This window comes from Caretta caretta, chromosome 8, assembly GCF_965140235.1.
Source record: "Caretta caretta isolate rCarCar2 chromosome 8, rCarCar1.hap1, whole genome shotgun sequence".
NCBI lineage: Eukaryota > Metazoa > Chordata > Testudines > Cheloniidae > Caretta > Caretta caretta.
Genome location: NC_134213.1, coordinates 72,316,260 through 72,337,823, shown reverse-complemented (window position 1 = coordinate 72,337,823; position 21,564 = coordinate 72,316,260). Strand labels below are relative to the sequence as shown.

At 44.6% G+C, this 21,564-nt stretch overlaps 1 protein-coding gene across 5 annotated transcripts in view; it reads right to left on the bottom strand.

Annotated features, from left to right (window-relative positions):
* DPYD (dihydropyrimidine dehydrogenase) overlaps nucleotides 1-9,799 on the bottom strand; it is a 656,679-nt gene extending 646,880 nt beyond the window's left edge. Inside the window, exons 1-3 of one of the 5 annotated variants that reach the window (XM_075131606.1) lie at nucleotides 8,694-9,799; nucleotides 5,947-6,060; nucleotides 5,477-5,798 (exon numbers count right to left, since the gene is read on the bottom strand). The gene's annotated coding sequence lies outside the window, so the exon portion shown is untranslated. Of the gene's footprint in view, nucleotides 1-5,476; nucleotides 5,799-5,946; nucleotides 6,061-7,280; nucleotides 7,298-7,851; nucleotides 7,961-8,693 lie in introns of those variants that run through there. The other 4 variants (XM_075131602.1, XM_075131603.1, XM_075131604.1 and 1 more) reach the window with 4 other exon arrangements.
* Between the last annotated feature and the right edge of the window lie 11,765 nt (nucleotides 9,800-21,564).

Here is a 21,564-nt window from a genome sequence, read left to right as displayed (position 1 = left end):
AAATCAGTGGGAGCTGAAAGCATTCAGCATCTCTCAAGAATGGCTCAGCACTTTGCAGGATTAGACTTCTAAGTCAGGGGAGCATTTGATTGTTTTTATGGACTTACTCCTAAAGCCAGTTACGTTTACAAAAGAAGGCCCTGATCCTTCAAAGAATTACACACCAGTAACTTTAGACACACAATAGCCCTATTGACTACTCAGATGTGTAAAATTACTCCAATATGCAAGTCTTTACAGGATTACGACATTTACAGAACAGATTAAACTTTCAGTGATCAGGATTCACAGGTAAAAGTCATGAAATAAATGATGTAAATCTTGTTAAAAACCTTTGGGACTAGGACCCTATCCTGCTGACAATAAAGTCAGTTGGTGTTATGCCATTGACTTGAATGGGAGAATTGGGCCCTGAATGCTTTAGCTGTATACATGAGTAACCTTGTTCCCACAAGAAGTCCCACTGAAGCCAAATGTTCACAGAATCAGGCCCTTAGTATGCACAGTTTATTCTTATTGATGTGTTAGTTGGAAGTCAAGCCTAGCTGATTTTTATGAGTTCGGATGAAAATGTGTGTGTCAGATCCCAAGAGTTACTACTGAAACTCAAAGGTTGTTTCTTTAAGAAGGCTGTTGGGAAATGTTTAAATGCTCAATAGCATAACGGCTGCTAGAATTACAACATTTTCCAGCTAATTTTGATGACCCACCTAATATTTCTCTGATCAGACCTTATATTTCAGCTGTTATTAAACACATAACATAGCAATCCCCTAAAGATTTTAGAGGGGAAAAAAATCTACAATCATCAAAATGTTAATTTAGACAATGACTAAGAGTACATGCATTAAAAATGCATCGGACCTATCATTATTCAGCAGAAACAGCTAATTGTATTAAAGAGAAAGTAGCTATAAGAAACAAAGTACAATGAGATGTTTTGCTATGCTTATATTTATGGATAAAACTAAGTCCAATCTTTACTGCACAAGATACTCAACCAAAACAAAAAAGCAAACAAAACCACATCCTTTGTGTGATGAAAGGGGAACTCATGATAATACTCTAAGTCATGACTCAAGGGAAAATGTCAACTAAAAGCTTAGATCAGAGGAAGGATTATAATACAAACCTGGCATTTCAATTGCTGTTCTTGCAGCAATTATGAACATAGGTGTGTTACAGTGCTAAAACTGACTATCATTTAGCAACTGATCTTCTTATCTTTCTGCGTGACTTTTTAAAGTGCAATTTCACGTTATTTCTGCAGCCGCTGAACATAGGAAACTACAAATAAAAAATTTGCTTTCAAGTGGTATTAGACAACCAAGATCATCACAGTGCTGTTATCAAAAGAAATGTCTAAAGAATAACAGATCTACGTATGTCTATATCACAATGAGGGCTACACTCTCTATTGAAGGTTGGCAGTTTGAAATAATTAAGCAGAACATAGATGGTCTTTCGACTGCTATGCAAGGGAAAGAAATTCTCGACGAGCCCCAATTTATATGCGCAAATTCATCATCACCAAAATCTTGACTATCAATGTTAAAAATAATCATAATAATAACTGAGCGTATGGAAGGCTCCATCCTAAAAAATCCTATTTCCTCACCACACTCCTGTGTTTGCCTTAAAATGGCTACGAATCTAATTCACTGGGCTCACATTTATACATGGGTAGCATCAAAAAAAAGTGGAATTATCTATGTGTTTGAAGAGGGAAGGAAAAAAAGTCTGGGTGGATTATGCCCGGCTCCCCACTATGACCAGTTTAAAAAGAAAGAAAGAAAAGAAAGAAAGAAGCATGTGGATGAGTGCGCCTGCGTGCCTATCTAATGTCTCTGTGTCTACTGTCTGTGGGGTGGGGCGGAGAGAAGGTGAGCTAGAAAGTGAGGGGTATGAATGCCATGTCTTTAATTTCCAAACTGAGCCCTGCAGTTTAAAGGCTAACCCACCTTCCACCCCGAACTGGAGCTGTGCTGCTAAGGTATGTTGGCTGGAATAAATGGGCCGAGTGCCCCTGTTTTGTCCAAACTATGCCCCACCTTTGTTACCTTATAAACATGGGAAGTTTAGCCCTGCAGCCTGTTTGGTTTTTCACATCAGCCTGCCTGCCACTTGCAATTCAGGATACTGTATTCCATACACTTCCTGGGATAAGGCCCCTACATGAACCTTCCCCTTCCATGTAGCCGACAGGGATCTCTTTGCCTACATTTGATTTTACACACAGAGATCAAACTGTCAACCCCCGCTCTGTGGCTGTGGAGAACTTCAGGGCCACAAACTATAAACCACAAACTTCGGGGCTGTGTGGTGGGCTGGGATTATTGACTGACAAAAGAAGGAAAACGTGAGCTTAAGCAGCCAGGCTATTTATTTTACTGTCACCTAAAGCATAAATGGTGTTGGGAGACGAGGACTTCAGGATTTAGTTCGGCGCTAGGAGTAAAGAAAGCGCATTTTAGCACTATTCAACCTTTGCACACCCGGCTGCAGTTGAGTGAAGACTGCTTATTGTCCCAAGGCAACACACGACAGGACATTCAGGCTCAGCCAGTGTCAACACCTGAATCCGGCTGAACAGCACATACAACGTATTTACTCTACAGATTCACATCTTGAGCAGGGCTGACCAGTGGGGAATGGCAGCCTATGCAAAGAGGTTATTTCCTGAAGCAAACGAGTTAATTCCCAAGATAAATCAGCCAATTGTGATTTAAGATTTTAATTTCCTCCCTCTCTTTCTAAGGCTAGTCGCTTTTTGCTGCTACATAATATTGTTAAAAAAAAAAAAAAGAGCTCTTAAACTGGCAAATCCACCTGCACTGTTCCAGTGCAGCATCCTGCTGGGAACTTGGGTGTGAGGCTGGAGAAAGGCTATTGGTGTTGATTAATCGTTCTAGATCAATCACTACCACAAGGTCCAGAATATTGTGTGGTTCAGTTAAATAGGGTTTGCTGTGATTTCCTTTCGATTTACGTCTCCCGCCTTGGAATTTTCTGACATTCCCCCAAGAATCCCTTCTCATGAGTCCTTGCGGCAGGTTTTAGCCAGTGCCCGGCTATGATGGACAATGGACTTCCCTCGGCACCGATCGCAGAAGTATCGAGATGGACAGAACCCCCTTTCTTTCCTTTCGTGTGTCCTCTCTGAAAAGGGGAGGCAGCTTGCCAGTCAAAAAACCCAAAGCAAAGCTCGGCAGTGCCTATTGTGCTGTCGCCATAAAAGGCTCCTTCCAAAAGGTACCTGCCTCTGTTTCCCTACCCTGGGCGACGTGCATCAAACTCTCGCTTTAGTCCAGAGAAGGTGCTGTGAAGAGCTCGAAAGCTGCCGTCTGGGCGGCAGGCACCATGGCAAGAACAGTGACAGGCTAGCAAGAAAGTTGGGCTCCCTGAAGCGCGTCGGCGGGACAAAATCTACGTGAAACTATCGCCTTTTTGAGCTCAACAGACTGGGAAACAACCCCCCCCCCCCCAAAGACCCCGGAAGGATTTTGTTGTTGTTGTTTGGCCTTCTTGTATCTGCCTATTATTTCTTAATATTGCATTGCCCCAAAGGGCTCCGTTCTGGCTATGGGCGGCGGTTGCAGAAGGCCACAGACCATATCAGCAGTTTGCAATGTTAAAAAGCGGATCATGGGGCTGTACTTTGACTTGGAGGCAGATTTGCTAAAAGAAAAGAAAAGAAAAGAAAAGAAAAGAAAAGAAAAGAAAAGAAGTTTGCCCTGTTCTTGTCAGGAAAGAGTTATGAGCGAAAGCTGGCAATTTAGGGTGGAGGTTCATTTGCTTAATTAAGGGAAAAGATGAAGCGAGGGAATGAGCAGAAATCAGAAAATACTCTGAGACGGGGAAGATTTAACTCAACAGCAAATTCCCCGTCCATCGCTGTCTAGCTGTGCCTATCTGAATGCTCCAGCTGGTGTAACATCTTTGGGTAGCTGCCCTTTAGCTTAGCTCCTGTCACTTGAGTTCCCCGGGAATTCATGCGACCTGTAGCGTTCTACTGGAGGCCAGGAGATCTCTTTGGAGTGTTTATTTGCTCCTCTGCATTCCTGGCATTGAGTACAGCGAAGCGATTAGCATGGACAGAAAAAAGAAACGGGGGCTCTAGGGCACTCACTGGGGTGCTACGTGTGGCCCCATGTTGCTTCCTGCCAAGTGCAGGACTTGACAGCGTTTCCCAGGTCTCTGTCTTTAGCAGGAAAGGTGGGGTTTTGTCTTTTCTTTGCCCAGCTACTGAGTTGAGCTTCCCTGAATCCGTAGAGGAGGATTAGGGCGAGAATGCAGGCAGATGGGTGCGCTGTGCGGTCCCAGACCCCGGGAGCATCACACCGAGGAGAGTGCAGCACTGGGGGAAGCTGGGTGAGCTCTGTAGTGGGGTCTCTTACACAAGGGGCCAATCCCTCGGAGGAGTGAGCCCCCTCGCCTGCCAGGATCAGCCCCTATGAAGGAGAATAAAAAGCCTGCCTCGGAACCATGTTTGAATGCTACAATGCACTGGCAGCGCGTGCGGGCGGACTGTGTGTTCTGGGTATGATGCCCTGCGAACTGAATTTGCACAGGCCAAATAGTGCCTAGGCTGCTTGCTGAGCACGTGGCTAGTGCCAGACCCGCACTAGGAATAAAGGTACCTACGTGTAACTGATCATCAGCAAACAACTGCTTGTGCCCGCCCTGACGCAGCTTTGTCACGCGCTTCCCAGGCCGGGGTCTGCACTGCACCAGGGAGCGTTTCCCTGCTCGCCTTCTCTAGGGAATCAGCGCAAGAGGGTTCAAGGGGTAGAGGACAACGTAAGTCTCCACCCTGCGGCCCCTGCGCACCCAAACCTCCCACGGAAACCAGTGTAATCTCCAGGGGAAGCCAATGGGCAGGATGCCTGCGCACGAGTCGCGGGATAGGGCCCCTCTCTGAGCGCGTCTAACCGGCGTTCAGCCCTGGCCCCAGCCCTCGACACCTGCCCGCCGGCATCCTGAGACCGGCAAGGCAGCTCCCTACAGACCCCTTGGCAACAGTGCAGCTCAAGCAACAGATTACAAAGCCGATCTCAGGGGACTCCCCTTTTCTCCCTCCGGGGTTTAGGTCGCGGCAGTTTTCTCTCCGCTCTGCCTGTCCCAGAGCCGTCGCCTTGCGCTCTGCTAAACGCCCAAATCAGAAAGGCCGCTCGGGAGTTCACAGCATTGATGGGAAGGGGGACACGTGAGGACAAAGGTCATAGTCACAACCCCCTCTGCCCCCGGCTCGGCACTGTCCCAGCCAGACCTGGGCTTGGCTCTGCAGCCGCTCACGCTCACACGCTTTGGGGAAAGAGAAGCGGGGGGAGGGGGGACGGGACTAGTCTTGGATGCAGAAGACTAGACTCATCACCAGAGTCTCCTACCCCTGCCGCGTACATAGCAACCCCTGGGATCACCTAATCACAGACATAGAGACATAGCAAAGTGCAGGAAAAGATCAAAAAGGGGCTACCTTGGCAACTATAGTAGATTAGGAGCCAGCTGCTGGGCTGGGGGCGGCCGCTGCCTGCCTGCCTGCCGCGGGTACTCTCCTCGACTACGCGTATTCTTAAGCAATAACAACGTAATCCGTATTATCCACCCAAGAATACCCGTCACCGAAGAGAGTCAGAAATCTGCCGAGGCTGTTGCTGCTGCTGATGATGTTGCTGGAACTGCTGCACCGGGGCAATAAATCCATAACTATATTTCCCCTACAGAGGAAGGAGAAGGAGAATCCACAGAGTTGCCGAGTGATCCCGTCCCATTATCCAGTGGTTGCTGTACTTCCAGTCCTGGAAAGGCAAAAGGGAGAAGCGAGCTTTTAATACACACGCCTGCATCCCCTCTGCTGTACTGCTGCCTTAGTGGAGCAGCAGGCTCTGGTAGACAAGGTGAGAAGGAATGAAATAAACAAACAAACAAAAGTAAGGTTAAATTTACCTGGTGATTCCCTGATTTCTTCCTCTGTGCTTGCCTGGCATCCCATTCCCATCTGTGTGCTCCATCAGTTCTCTCTGGGTGCTTGGAATAGATGTCACTTACAGCAACAGATCCCTGTGAAGTAGATGCACAGTTAAGCAAACAAATTTTTCAAATCTGTTTGCTTAGGTGGCTTTGAGGGAACTCAGATAAAGAAGCAGCTGCCTGAGAGAATTTCATCTGTGCATTTGGAAATTCATCGTACAAGCCCTGACTTACACACCCCCACTGCATCATCCAACAAACAAACAAACTAGCTAACTAAATAAAGCATTAGATCTCTCTACGATTAGGCACTTCGTTTCAGGCCTGTCTGATGAGCTAAAATCTAAGGCGAAAAATACTTCGCAGTGTGAAATCATTAAACTTCCTTTCACCCATGTGTCTGGAAAGAGGAGAATATCTGGCACCCATTGAATCGACAAGCTGGTTCCGTTTGAATGGGTCAGGCATCGTTTTGTAGTATCCTAACTTGTGATAACACTGTCGCCGTTCTAACATACACTTCCCATGCATTACTGCGCAACTGGCGAAAACACCTCCATAGTGACACCTTATCACCTCTACATTCCTGCAAACATTTTCAAAGGAGAATCGCAAAAAGGTTATTCCCAAATTGTGCCTGAGATTCTGACAGTCAGAGACAGTAGTTCTGTTAATGTTCTCTTATCAGCATGGCTCTTTCCAGGGGGTGGGGGCTTTGTTTCATGACCCTACTGCGGATACTGTGATAATAAAGGTTTATAGTTCACCTACTAAATAGAAAGGATATCTGAAACGTCATTGCACAATATACTTTGCATTTAAACTAGGAAGTTCCCGATTTTGTTTCACCCAAGCTGTTAATACTAAGAGCGGCGTCCTTCTAGAAAAGGAGTAGGGCTCTGAAACCTGGCAATACAGTTAGATTCTGCAAATTGTGTGGGTACTATACACTTCTTCAGTCATGAGTAATTATGCAGCATGCATGGCTCTTACTATCCAGTGTGTTCTGTAACTGACCAGCTTGTTGATCCGATTGCAATTGAAATTAATATAAAATATTTCCAATTATTTCATATTCCTTCTTTAACATCACTTCTTGGCTTTCCTGACATATGCTTCCTACAAACACATGCAAGAGGCTAGCATTTTTTGTGTGTGGATTGTTACACAGACCGTTTCCTGAATGAATGAATGAATAAATGAATAAATAAATAAATAAAAATGAACATGGCTTTGGTAGCTACATGAAAACACAATTTCCATTCACTCGTCTATAGTTTAATCTCATTTCGGTGGACTTTCTAATATACCTTGAACACAGGAGGCTCTGAGGTTGCATTTTAAATGGCAGATAGAAAATAAATAATAAATTATCATTTTCTCTACTGTAACGTTTAAGGCTGCCTGACAGATTGTTCCGGCAGTCGAGCTAAAATAACTGATGCAGCGGGTTTCCTTCAGCTTGAACAAAAGCCGTTTGAGAAAGTCAAATGCACCAGTTCACGAAGAAAACATTGCATAGAGTTAAAGCTGGACCAATACTCTTTGAAATTCGAATAAAGACACAACTCCACAATAAAGACCCTCGAATAAAGACCCTCGCCTCCACGAATGCATCAATAAATAGACGTCCAAACTTTTTTCGAATATAATTCTTGCACAAGAGAAGACCTGTACAATGCGAATAATGTTATAGTTTCCTTTATCAGATTGCTCCCCTCTCTTTCCGATGCCTTAGCACCCCTCCCCACGAATACCGAGCTTTCCTAAACTTGATCACGCAGTCCCCCGGTTTAACACTCCAAAGCAGTGATTGCCTTGCTCTGCGCGTCCCGTCCCCCCCCCCCCCCCCTCCGCCCCTCCCTGCTATACAGCACCTACCAAAATGGTTGAATGCATTCAGCACCCGGAGCGAGTGGACAGTTCAGTCCTTGGAGGCGCCCGGCAGCGCCAGCAACGCAAGTGAAAGCTCTGAGCACTAAGCAAAGCTTGTAGCTGCTTCACTGGGGCAGCCTGACTTACGAGAACACCATTTCCTACGAGACCACTGCCTCTGGGTGCATATTCAATCCAAACCTCCTTAAACTGTCGGATCTCCCCCCACCCGACCCGTACCCCCCCCCAAGCCAGTACACACACACGTACCCATCGACACACCAGGAATAAAAATCCCTGCCTTCGCCGGCGTTTTGCTGATCAATTTACACCTTTGCCTCTGCAGACTGTGGATGCCCTTAGCGAAGCTCGCGTCGCTATTAAGTACCTTTGTTCCTGGATTCCTGAAAGCCATGTTTATTCGAACCTCCCTCCCTGCTTCCCCGCCGTAGTAACGGGAGGTGTCGGAGCCCTCCAGCCAATGCCCCTTGAAGACACCGCTTCAAATATCATTGCGATTACTGTGGGGGGGGGGGGTGGAGGGGCGGAAGGGGAGATTTAACAATTAAGCAATCGGGAATAGAGCTTTAAACCGAGCTAGAGAGCTGCCTGGTTTTGCCAAACAGAGCGAAATTCGGGGGAGGGGTGATATCAATCAATAGGGAGACGCGATGTCTCTCTGTCCGGAATATTATTGGGAATTAGGGCGTCCGCAGGCAGCGGGGAGAGGGAGAAAGGAAAGGTTTCTCCTGGTTAAATATGCTGCCTCCGTTAAAAATCTTTGAGATATCGCTCCTCGCCACATACCCAAGTAACTGCCACAAATCCACCTCGATTGAGACGCTTACCCTTTAAATCCAGGTTTCAAGCAGAACTCCAACTGTGTGTAAAACCAGGGAGTCATCCGATATGTGGCGGGGAATAGGCTCTGGGCAGCAGAACGCGGCTTTCTCTCCTGGTGCCGGATTACTGTGCCCTGGGAACGAAGCCCGGCGCCTCTGGCTGGCCGTGCCCAGTTGCCTTCACTCATCGGCGGCTGCTGGTGCTTTCCGAGTCCCCGGCGATCGCCGTTCAGACGATGTGGGCTTCCAGAAAAGGAGTCGGAGGGAGAGGAGGAAAAAAATCGCCTAATGCAATCAAATCGATCTGATCTACACCATCTGTCGCCTGCCACTACATACAAACGTTAAAATAGGAAAACGGGAGACACTGACAGCTCAAGAAGGTTGGTCTGCAGAGTTCATTTTTAGCAGAGCATAATTGGCTACGGGCAGCATACAGTTACCAAAGCTGCTGTTAACCATCCAGTAGTGGATCCCAAACATGCTAATGGTGGATTAATTGAGGAAGACCTGACGTGCAAGCTTCATAGTCTCTTATTCATGACTTCCCAATGGGAAAGGACCAATGCCGTGTGGGACTATGGTAACATACAGTCAAAAAGCTGCTAAGAAAATGGCTCTGTGTTCATAGCACCTCTCTCTGATAACAAACATATGTCGACCAGAGCCGTTTAGCAGGATGGGGGAAATGAAATTTTCTTGACCAGAGTTAGCAATTCCCATCGCTTGCACTTAAAGAAAAGTAAAATACAGCCTGTAAGTCTAAAAGGCTTTAACATGTTTGTCTCAGGATTCTCATCTAGAAAGGCAGAACACTCCTGTTCAACTGGGGGATAAAAAAAAATAATTCTTCTTACTGTGGTCAAAGTACATCCGTAGCAAGTATCTAAAAATGCAGCGATGCTAATTTCATCAGGATTGACGCAAGGTCGTTTTAATGCCAGGAACCCTTTTGACTTTTTCCTATGGGAAAGGCTTTTGGGCAAGACATTTCCGATCCTTGAAATTTGACATAATCTTAGTTAAATATGATTTTTGAGGGAGGGCGGAGAGATGGTGTGTGTGAATGTGTTCAGATCTGCAGACACTCTTGCTGCCAAAACTCCGATTTGCTTGCAGTTTCTAGCCTTTCTCGATTATTTTTTTAAAATATATAGATAGAGCGAGATGAAAAGAATATACACCCCATCGTTATTTTCAGTTCTTGTCTCTAATAAATACATCACTAACAATAAAAAATGTTCCCACTGCACAGGAAAAAAACAGATTTTTAAAATTATTTTAAACATAAAGCAAATACAATTTGGGATGCATTTCTCTGAGGAAGAATTTAGAGGGGAAAAATAAAAAATAATGCAAATAAAATGATTGCTGTTCAAATGCTTAGTGCTGAAAGGAAAGCTTAGACAATGGCCACATGTGCCCAGACTTATTAGCACTGAATACGGCACTTAGTGATTTTATCCTCATTGTATAGAGTCTACACGTTTCTCCTGTCATCGCTGGATCATCAGGAAGCTCTGGTTCATTTCCACCTTTACCATATAATCAGCAGATAATAAATAAATATGTAAATAAATAATCATCCGAATGTCTGAATGTAAATGTTCCAGTAAACAATTAGTGTTTAGGGTAATTCTGGAGTTAACTGCATGTGTCTTCTGGAAGTTTGTGTTAATCTCTTTAGAATAAACCTAACAGTTATGAATTAGATTAGCCTTGAAAATGTAGCCTAAAGACAAATCAAACAATTTACCCTATCTTTTGTTTCAGTATACATTAATTAAGCACTACTGCCTAGCTACACAGCATTCTTGGGTCAGAGCCACAGATCCGAGCCTAAAATGCCTTTATTATCATTTGCGTCCAACTATTGCCCTCTGCAGGTCATGCTCCAAGACCTACGCAAAGCTATTGCACATCCGAGAGAAACGTATGGCAATCACGGTATTTTAGACTTTGTCCCCATATTTAAAGAGTCAACTTTTCGTATTACATTTGTTTCCATTTGGACTTTTATAGGTTGTAAATCAGGGAACCCATGTTTTAGAAGCAGGTGCTCTTTGTGGATTGCGTTAGATTATATATATATATAAAATATGTGTGCCTTCAATCTTATGGCCTCCTTTCACTTCTGGCCAGGGAACCAGAAAAAGTCAAGGTGCCAGTTTTGAACCTTGTTTTCTTAGTATAGGCCAAGAAAGCTCTCTGGACAAATTCCCACTGGTGCTTTCTTCCCTGGGTATCTCAGGAAAATGTGGACATAACACACAAACAGTGTGAGATTCTTCTCGCTCCAAGGAGCTCTTCCGACTTTCCGAGTGTAGCTGGAAACTTTCTCCCTATTAAAACTAATGTTTGTCAGACTCACTCCCAGAGAATTCGCTTGGCAAACCAAGCAAGTCATTAAATTAGCCGTTCTGACTGTAGACTGGACAGCTTAGAACTGCCTATAGAGAAACAACAGAGCTCGCCTCCCAGCCACCCAAAGAAGAACGTTCATTGCCTCTTGATAAGAGATCATTTCATATTTCTGTAGGAAAATTTCTATAATTTTTGGTTATCTGTCAGGTATGACTTCCGCAGTGACAATTCGCTGTACTTCAGACCTGTATTCTCCATCACAACAGACCACCCAATCAATAGCATGCAAAATACCCTGCCAGAGTCATAGGAAATGCTAAAGCAGTCTAATTATTAATTGCTAGGCTAAAGATAATTTGATAGCATCTCTCCTCTACAAAGATCAGCGGTACGATAACAAGCCTTTCCCCCCTTTGTTGTCCTGTTTGAACAAAGGGCTATCATAAAATTCTGTAATAACAAATAACAATACTGACAATGTTAATTTTTTTTTTAAAAAATTACCACTGCCTCCATAAACTGAGTGACAACGTTCATTGAGAAGAGGAGCATAATGACGTCACCAAAGCGCAGCAGGCCACTTGCTGGAAAGAGTCCAACTGTGCCCCTCAACCCTAAAAACAAATTGCATCTTATTGTCTTTTATATATTGTCTTTTATATTGTCTTTAGAAGCATCGACTTATATGTCACAAAGGAGCTGGGAAATTATGCTATGATTACAATAATGTAATCGTGGCCAATTCGCAGACCGTCCAGGGGGAGAATTCCCCCATGTTAGAGAGTTTTTAATGTTACCTTGCCTCTTGTTTTGGAGAAATCTTTATTTACCCTACACAGGAAAGAAGATGTCTCTTATTGCTTCCTATCTTAAGTACTGGAAAGATGCATTGCTACTGGGCGGACCGCTCTTCCTCTGACTTTAATGAAATGCAAATATTATTCCCGCCATACAATCCGCGCTCTCTGATGTAAAGATCTGCTGAAGTTCGTTCCTATGTTCGCACAGGCAATTTTCCCCTAGCCTCCTAGCAATTTAAGTCTAATGAACTCCAAGAAAATGCTCGCACATGCTGCTTCCTTCTCATTTGGTATTTTTACAAGGAGAGCAGAATATGTAAGGGGAATAAAATGCTGCCTTGTTAGGAACTTTCGATAGTCACCAAGTTCAACAGCCCTTTGGCCAGCGGAGCAGTACATTGCAGTTTTGCCTCCGTGTCCCTTTGGTAACGTTTAACATTCAAAATGGATCATTTTGTTTAATGAACTTTCTGCCCTGACGGGTGTTTTTCTGTGTGCGCCCGCGCGCTTTAATCAGCAGCTTTTCAGCTCAGAGTTCTATTTTCAAACGCAAGGGAAAGAAGCTGCTGTAGGAAAATGCACCATCTCCACAGATGTTTCAGACAAACCGGCGGAGAGACGCTCATTAAAGCGCTATAAATGCCTTCGTTTGTGCTGCTGAGAGAAGTTGTGTGGCACAATACCAGCTAATGATCTTAAAACGGGGAGCGCTTCCCGAGAGGGGATATCGCCCTAGTGCATCTCCCGAGGAAGGCCACGTGTTCCGAGATGCAAACTGTGCATGGCCCATTAGCCCGGCGTGTCCCCAGTGGGGGGAAAAACCACTAAGCTCTGTCACACCTTCCCCCCCCCCCCCCTTCAAGTACCCTTCAGATCCAGGACTGAGAGACAGATCAGAGTGATGGAGGGTGCAGGAACTGGCTCATTGAGATGCAGCTCACGGAGCAGATAAAGGGCAATGCTTAAGACCGATCATATATTCCATTGGAACAGGCCGCCCGGGCGGCGCTAAGGGGCCCCGGCATCTCCCAGAGGAGGGAAATGTGCGCGTGGAGGAAATGTGTGTGGGGAAAACCGAGCGCTGCTGGCCGCAGCAGCAAAGTGCAAGTCCAGGAGCAGCGCTGCCTCGCTGTGCCCCACCATTGTGTGGCTGCCTCTGCAGCTCCACTTCGCGCACCCCCCCCCCCAGCAACGCACACGTCCTTGCACACACCCCAGCGGTGCGCGCGTTGCAAATGGCCCTCCCGTGCAGAGGACTCTGCCTTGCCTTTAGGGGCACCTGCCACGACCAGGCTGCCAGCCTCGGAGCCCAGCAGGGATTATTAGCAGGGCGCCAGAGCAAAGCTTTGGTAAGGAGGAGGGAAAGTGGCAGCGGCACGCACGGAGCAGCCTGCCCTGCAGAGCTGAGTCCTGCGCGCCAGGCTCCGATCCCGCCCGGCGATGACGCCGCCTCACTGTGCATCGTTAGCGCTTACACTTGGCCTCCCTCCCTCCCCAGCCTGGTCGCCTCCAAAGCCGGAACGCGTTAGGCAGAGCGAAGGAGCCCCCTGCTGGCCTGACTGGGGGAAGCGCAGAGACGAACCTTCCAATGCCGAGCAGGTGTGCGGGACCCGGGGCTCCCCCGCTCTCCCCCCACCCACCGAATAGAGCGGGGTTGGGGGGTGCAGACTCGAAAACAGTCTTTCCCCTCTGCTTTGTGCGGAGCTGGGCTGGGCGAGTCTGCTCTGGCGGTCGAATCGATGGTCCACCGCCACCAGCATGATGCTCCTGTTCCTGGAAGCACTAATCATGGCAATGGGGGAAAGTTTACCGGGCTGCCTGGGATACATTTCGTACTCGCTGCCCTAGATGAAGGGAGGCTGGATTGCGGCTACTGTTTGGTCCTAATAGATTCCCCCACCCCCCATATTCGAGTCCTCCCCGCATACAAGCTATCCGTGGGCTGGAGTTTAATCCAGACATCTGGAAGCTGCCCAAGGTCTCTAGGAGAAGCCTAAAGGGGCTATTATACCGCAGCAAACCAGCTCAGTGTCTTTGGGAAGCAGAGTGCTACAAACTGGGTTGCGTTTGACTTGCTTCGAACGGCCGGTTGCATTCACTGTTCAGCAAAGGTTCTTAGAAGCCCCGTTCCTTACTTTTCACTCAAACCTTGACATGTGGTTATGCATTAATGTGCGTTTATGTCATTGCCTGTGGTTGTTTACTGAAAGAGACGCTCTCTTATGCACAGGGCAAGGAGAATGCAGAGAGAAGGCGGATCAGCCCCACACCTGGTTCAAAGAGGCAGACCGAACAACAGTGACCAGTTGTAGTTGAGTACCAGGACAGGGGCCTATGAGATCAATCCTATACATTACGGCTCCTGCCACTGGGATATGCACACATTTCACTGCCTTTTGGGACAGAAAAAAAAATACGATCTAGATTTATTATAAAACAGCAACAGCCAAAGAAATAATGGTCATATTGAGGAGATCCAGTGTAAACAAAGCTTTGCAGAAGGACCTGATGTCTGTAAGCCACGTATGCCACACACGTCATTGGAGCAAGGGTCTTCTGCGGTGGGAGTGGATGGCCTGTCTGCTGGCATCCAGAAGCTCTGCCCAGTGTCTTTTCTCTTTGGTGAATTAAAGACATACGAACCCTGACAAAAGGCTGAAATGATGTCAGCAGTTTTAGCTGAAAGCAGGTGCAGGGATGGCTAAAATACACTGCCTCAGCAGAACCTCTCTGATGCCTCCTGGCCTGCCATCAACAGCAGTCACTTCTCTGCCGGGTCTTGGTCATAAAGGATTCCAGAATCAAGCCTAGTTTGGCAAGTTTAATCTTGACTCATACCTTGCCACGTGGTAGCAGTGAATGATAACCTGAAAAAAATGTCAAAACAGGGATCCTTGCGTGCCAAAACATATATGATATAATATATGAAATATTAATTGATGAATGGTTTTGACTGTCTAATTATCCTTCCAATATCTTTACCCATATTGCCAAATTCACAGGGATGTCTAAGCTTGGTCATGTTCAGTGTGTAACTTATAAAACCTCAGTTCTGATCTTCACTCTGAAAACCGGGTTTTCAAAAAGATCATGAATTGTGCTTCCTTTTCAGCTAGGGTTGACTGAGGCATAAGGTCACACAGGCAAAGGGCCACAGTTTTCCCAGCTTTGAGTCCTTTGCAATCAGCTGGACACATAGGCCTGTAATGTTTGTGGTTTGTAACTTCACAAAATATGGAGGAGGATCTTGTGTTTAAGGCATTGGACTGGAACCCAAGAAGAGCTGTAGGTTTGAATCCCACCTCTGCCAAGTCATAGAATCTCTCTGTTCCTCCTTTCCCCATATTCCAAATATGGATAATAATACTCCTTCCTCTTCCTTGCATGTTCATATTATATGCTTTCAGGCTAAAGAATGTCTTCTATTAAGTATAGATATGCACCCAGAACAAAGAAGCACCAAACTCATTTGTGATTTTTAGACACTATAGTTAAGATATAACAGCTAGTCATATAAAACTCTGTTAAGGTGATGTCAATAAACACAGTTGGAACTGAAATTCCACCCTTCACTCACCTTGGTGTGCTGAGGATTTGAGGTTCAAGCAGTATGTAAAAAAAATGTTCTGAGATCATTTGCATAGAAACATATAATCTCTGCAGTCATTGGTAGAATCAAATATATTTAAGGAAAAAGTTTAGGTCTTACCTCTGATTTTCCAGCTTTTGGTTGGTTGAAGCCAGCTTCTATGCTGAGTTATTTTGCATATATTAAAAAAAATCACTTTCGCTCTGAGATTTTCTTTGCCAAGTTTCATTCCAAATGACAGTCTTTTGACCAACTAATACATTACTGTAATGAGACTAAAAAGGGAAATGCTGACAGATCCTTAGCTACAGCCAGTACCGGTAGGTGCTATTATTCTAATAAATGCTATCATTGTCTTTTGCCATACAAGTTTGAGGGTTTGAGAATAAAAGCAGAAATAGAGAGCCCAGAATGGAGTTGAGGCAAAGCAACAATATTTATGGGAGTAATTATCACAGAGAAAAACTGGAAAAATATGAGTACAGCAAATTGTAACTCTCTCAGATATATTTTTATAAGAAATAGCTCAGCTGAGACTGACCCTAAATGAACACTGGACTGGGAGTGTCAGACACCAATTCTCAGGAGGCTGATATAAGCAGATCCTTTGAGCAGATCAGGCTCCAGCTCTAGCATATTAGATATCTGGGTGTTCAACATCCTACCCTTTCTTGTTGGCAGCTTTCTGAAGTGGCACTAACAAAATGAGAGTGTGTCTACTCTCCCATTGGAAAATGTCGAAAATGACCATGGGGCTAAGGTGTTACCCCTAAAGCTGCTGTGTTAGAAAAAAATCATCCCTCAGAGCAGAGGTGGTTCACTTTTCAAAATTAGAGAGACACTTATCAGTTGTGGACAGACAGGCCACTGAACAGCCTCTAAATGACACTCAGACAGTATAGCATTACCATGTAAATAGGGTAATATGACCTCCCAATTTGATATGACACAACAATGAAAATACATTTGTTGCTTTTTTCTGCCAATCCATTTGTTACAACTGCTCCCCTCCAGGCCCCTTGGTCTTCTTGACCCTTATTTGCTTCCTGGCCTCTTGATGGCTGTGGTCCATTTGGTCACTTTGCCTCACATGTGGCATGCCACCTTAGGGAATGTTCCTATAATCAGCACAGATTCATAGAGTCATGCTTTGTGTGAGATCAGGCAGAAAGATGAGCTCTCTGATCTGACTCTGGTGTCTACTAGAAAAATATACTGCACCCTAAAGAACTGCATGTGGCTCTACTGCAAAACTGAATATTACAAGTTGAGTGTGAGTGCCTTAAATTATATGAAAGGGAGTTGCTATCCTCTGGAATTGCTTAGAAGGAGATAACCTGCCTAGGGAAAGCAATGGGATGAAAATCCTCTCTCTCAAAAAAGGATGAATTGGAGCCTAGGCAACATCAAACCCCACCGTTAGGTATAGAGGAGGTAAGAACATGCTTTGGGCAGACAGTTGTGAGTAAGCTCGAGAACTAAGCCTGCTGCAGGCTCTCTGCACCAAGGTGAATGTTACCCCTTATGAGTAAATTAAGTTTTATTAAATAATTTTTCAGCATCAGTATCCATGATCTATTATCTTACATGCTTTGTGCAGCTAATATTTTACAACTGACATTCATCTGTCTATAGAACCTATAGCCCATATTGTTTGGAAACAAATGAATCACCAACTAAAGTAATGAATTATTATTGTTTTTTAAATGTGCCCTCCTTTGGATGGATTAGATGCATCCAAGAAATTCTGCAGGCAGCTTGAGAACTCTGTAGGTGTTGTTGCTGCTCTAAATCTGTCTGTGAGAAGAATTATAAATGGTATTTACCTTTTAATTAAACAAAGCATCTTGCAAATTAAACACATGCTCTTGCACATCAAAATTTAGTTAGCATCTCTTTTTATTGTGCATCCTATGGCACTCTAGCAGTATACTGAATCTACAGCCAATACATTGTTAGTTCCCCCCTCCTCTGCACTTTGTGCACTATATATTAGATTTGTTCACATCCAAGGAAAACATTCTGTAATTTACCTTTAATAATTAAGCAGCTCTCCTGCTTACTGTTCTTTTCTGCTTAAAATGTGGAAGTATATTTGTGTGCCCTAGAAGGGCAAAGAAGCAGTTTTGGACGTTATCTGACATGTGTCTTATTACCTTACGTAGGAAATTTGACAGTGAATGATAGAACACCTTAGAGGTTTTTAAGAGAATGATAAAGGCAGTGAGGTTTCGCATGAATGTAGAGTCTAGTTCCTAATAGCTACATACATTTTTACATGCATCATAGTAATTTGACATTTATAATTCACTGTAATACTGAGTCTCTGTCATTTTCTTACTGTCAAGATCTCCACATTTGAAAATAAATGTCCTTTCTAATTACTATATGTATTTGAACTCCAGCATTCAGTTCTCTCCCCCCTTCCTTATAAGGTAATCATCATACATTTTGTCTGGTCCACATGAACTGTGCCTTTGGTGAAATGTGTGTAATTCAAGCATATCTGTCCAAAGCATGTTCTTCTCTCTTCTCTTCCTTAGCTGTGAATCTACTTATTTAAACTCCATCCATAAATTCTATTTGAAAATACAGGGAAACAAACCAATTCATGACAGAATGAAACTAAAACAATTAAGAAACTATCCCAGTTGCAATATCAGACAGAAAGCAACTTTTATCAAGAAACAATAACACTGTGTACATAGAATCATAGAATATCAGGGTTGGAAGGGACCTCAGGAGGGCATCTAGTCCAACCCCCTGCTCAAAGCAGGACTGATCCCCAACTAAATCATCCCAGCCAGGGCTTTGTCAAGCCTGACCTTAAAAACCTCTAAGGAAGGAGATTTCACCACCTCCCTATGTAACGCATTCCAGTGTTTCACCACCCTCCTAGTGAAAAAGTTTTTCCTAGTCTCCAACCTAAGCCTCCCCCACTGCAACTTGAGACCATTACTCCTAGTTCTATCATCTGCTACCACTGAGAACAGTCTAGATCCATCCTCTTTGGAACCCCCTTTCAGGTAGTTGAAAGCAGCTATCAAATCCCCCCTCATTCTTCTCTTCTGCAGACTAAACAATCCCAGTTCCCTCAGCCTCTCCTCATAAGTCATGTGTTCCAGTCCCCTAATCATTGTTGTTGCCCTCTGCTGGACGTTTTCCATTTTTTTCACATCCTTCTTGTAGTGTGGGGCTCAAAACTGGACACAGTACTCCAGATGAGGCCTCACCAATGTCAAATAGAGGGGAACGATCACGTCTCTCGATCTGTTGGTAATGCCCCTACTTATACAGCCCAAAATGTCATTGGCCTTCTTGGCAACAAGGGCCCACTGTTGACTCATATCCAGCTTCTCATCCACTGTAACCCCTACGTCCTTTTCTGCAGAACTGCTGCCTAGCCATTCGGTCCCTAGTCTGCAGCGGTGCATGGGATTCTTCCGTCCTAAGTGCAGCCTCTGCACTTGTCCTTGTTGAACCTCATCAGATTTCTTTTGGCCCAATCCTTTAATTTGTCTAGGTCCCTCTGTATTCTATCCCTACCCTCCAGCGTATCTACCTCTCCTCCCAGTTTAGTGTCATCTGCAAACTTGCTGAGGGTGCAATCCACGCCATCCTCCAGATCATTAATGAACATATTGAACAAAACTGGCCCCAGGACCGACCCTTGGGGCTCTCCGCTTGATACCGGACATGGATACCGGACAACTAGACATGGAGCCATTGATCACTACCCATTGAGCCTGACGATCTAGCCAGCTTTCTATCCACCTTATAGTCCATTCATCCAGCCCATACTTCTTTAACTTGCTGACAAGAATACTGTGGGAGACCGTGTCAAAAGCTTTGCTAAAGTCAAGGAATAACACGTCCACTGCTTTCCTCTCATCCGCAGTGCCAGTTATCTCATCATAGAAGGCAATTAGATTAGTCAGGCATGACTTGCCCTTGGTGAATCCATGCTGACTGTTCCTAATCACTTTCCTCTCCTCTAAGTGCTTCAGAATTGATTCTTTGAGGACCTGCTCCGTGACTTTTCCAGGGACTGCGGTGAGGCTGACTGGCCTGTAGTTCCCCGGATCCTCCTTCTTCCTTTTTTTAAAGATGGGCACTACATTAGCCTTTTTCCAGTCATTCAGGACCTCCCCCGATCGCCATGAGTTTTCAAAGATAATGTCCAATGGCTCTGCAATCACATCCGCCAACTCCTTTTGCACTCTTGGATGCAGCGCATCCGGCTCCATGGACTTGTGCTCGTCCAGCTTTTCTAAATAGTCCCGAACCACTTCTTTCTCCACAGAGGGCTGGTCACTTCCTCCCCATGCTGTGCTGCCCAGTGCAGTAGTCTGGGAGCTGACCTTGTTCGTGAAGACACAGGCAAAAAAAGCATTGAGTACATTAGCTTTTTCCACATCCTTTGTCACTAGGTTGCCTCCCTCATTCAGTAAGGGGCCCACACTTTCCTTGACTTTCTTCTTGTTACTAACATACCTGAAGAAACCCTTCTTGTTACTCTTAACATCTCTTGCTAGCTGCCACTCCAAGTGTGATTTGGCTTTCTTGATTTCACTCCTGCATGCCTGAGCAATATTTTTATACTGCTCCCTGGTCATTTGTCCAATCTTCCACTTCTTATAAGCTTCTTTTTTGCGTCTAAGATCAGCAAGAATTTCACTGTTAAGCCAGGCTGGTCGCCTGCCATATTTACTATTCTTTCTGCACATTGGGATGGTTTGTCCCTGTAACCCCAATAAGGATTCTTTAAAATACAGCCAGCTCTCCTGGACTCCTTTCCCCCTCATGTTATTCTCCCAGGGGATCCTGCCCATCAGTTCCCTGAGGGAGTCAAAGTTTGCTTTTCTGAAGTCCACGGTCCGTATTCTGCTGCTCTCCTTTCTTCCTTGTGTCGGGATCCTGAACTCGACCATCTCATGGTTACTGCCTCCCAGGTTCCCATCCACTTTTGCTTCTCCTACTAATTCTTCCTGGTTTGTGTACAGTGCAATGCAAGGCGTATAGCGCCTTTCACACAAAGAACTAAAACACTTGACAGACATTTTTGCTTCATAGCACCCTGATAAACTAAGTATTATTATAGCAATTTTACAGTTGGAATAACTGAACAGAGATAAAATAAGAGACTTGCTCAGGTTACATAGTGAATCAGTCAGATAGCTACAACAGGAATGCAGGAGTCCTGGTCCTGATCTGAAGCTTATTGGAACCAATGAAAAGACTTCATGGTTTTGGATTAGCCCCTCTCAATTCCATTTCTCACCTCTAGCCACTTTATCACAGTTGCACATGAGCAACTGACATGCTAGTGCACTATTGCCTGATATTCTATTTTGTTGTTGAATGTATTTGAGATTTAATATAGTTGAAATGAAACCCTTCAAGTGAAATGTTGTCACAGGGTAAATGCCTCCTGCTTTGAAAAGATGCACCTTAAAACAATGGTCTCATGATGCTAAATGAATGCTGAGATGAGATAAGTTATTTACTGGAGCTGTTGGAAACATTATGGCCCCATTGTTTTACTTATTTTTGAAGTTGGAGACATTGAAGTGGTTTTATTTCTATCGAATCACTGTATTCAGTAAATAAAGGGCAAATCAATTGTTGCTGATGCAGCAGAGTGATCGTTGTCCACTGCACCTTTATTAAAAATATATTTTCAGAATTACTTCAAAAGAGGGCAAGAGGCTATTTCTGATTTTCAGCTGACCAGAAACAAGTTAATTAATAAAGGTACCTGCAACCATTTTTAATGTTTCCTAAGGTTTCAATGGAGAAGAAACCATAGACCAATACATTAAAAGAAACATGAGACAAACAGGAAATCAGAGCATGTTTTATATTTAATAACTATTTCTAAAAGAACAAAGAAATATGAATCTGGATGTCTACCCAACTGCTCATGATGGGAGATACAAGCACTGAAAGTGACAACCAACCCTATCTTTACAGTTCTGGAGGTGGGTTCCGGAAGCCAGGATTGCTGTGTTGTGACTGGTAAAGGAGCTTTTTGCTTCCTCTTTATCTCATTTAGAAAACCATATCTCACGTTGTCTTGTTTAAATGTTTTACAGTTTAACTGGATAGGATTTTCAATTGTGAA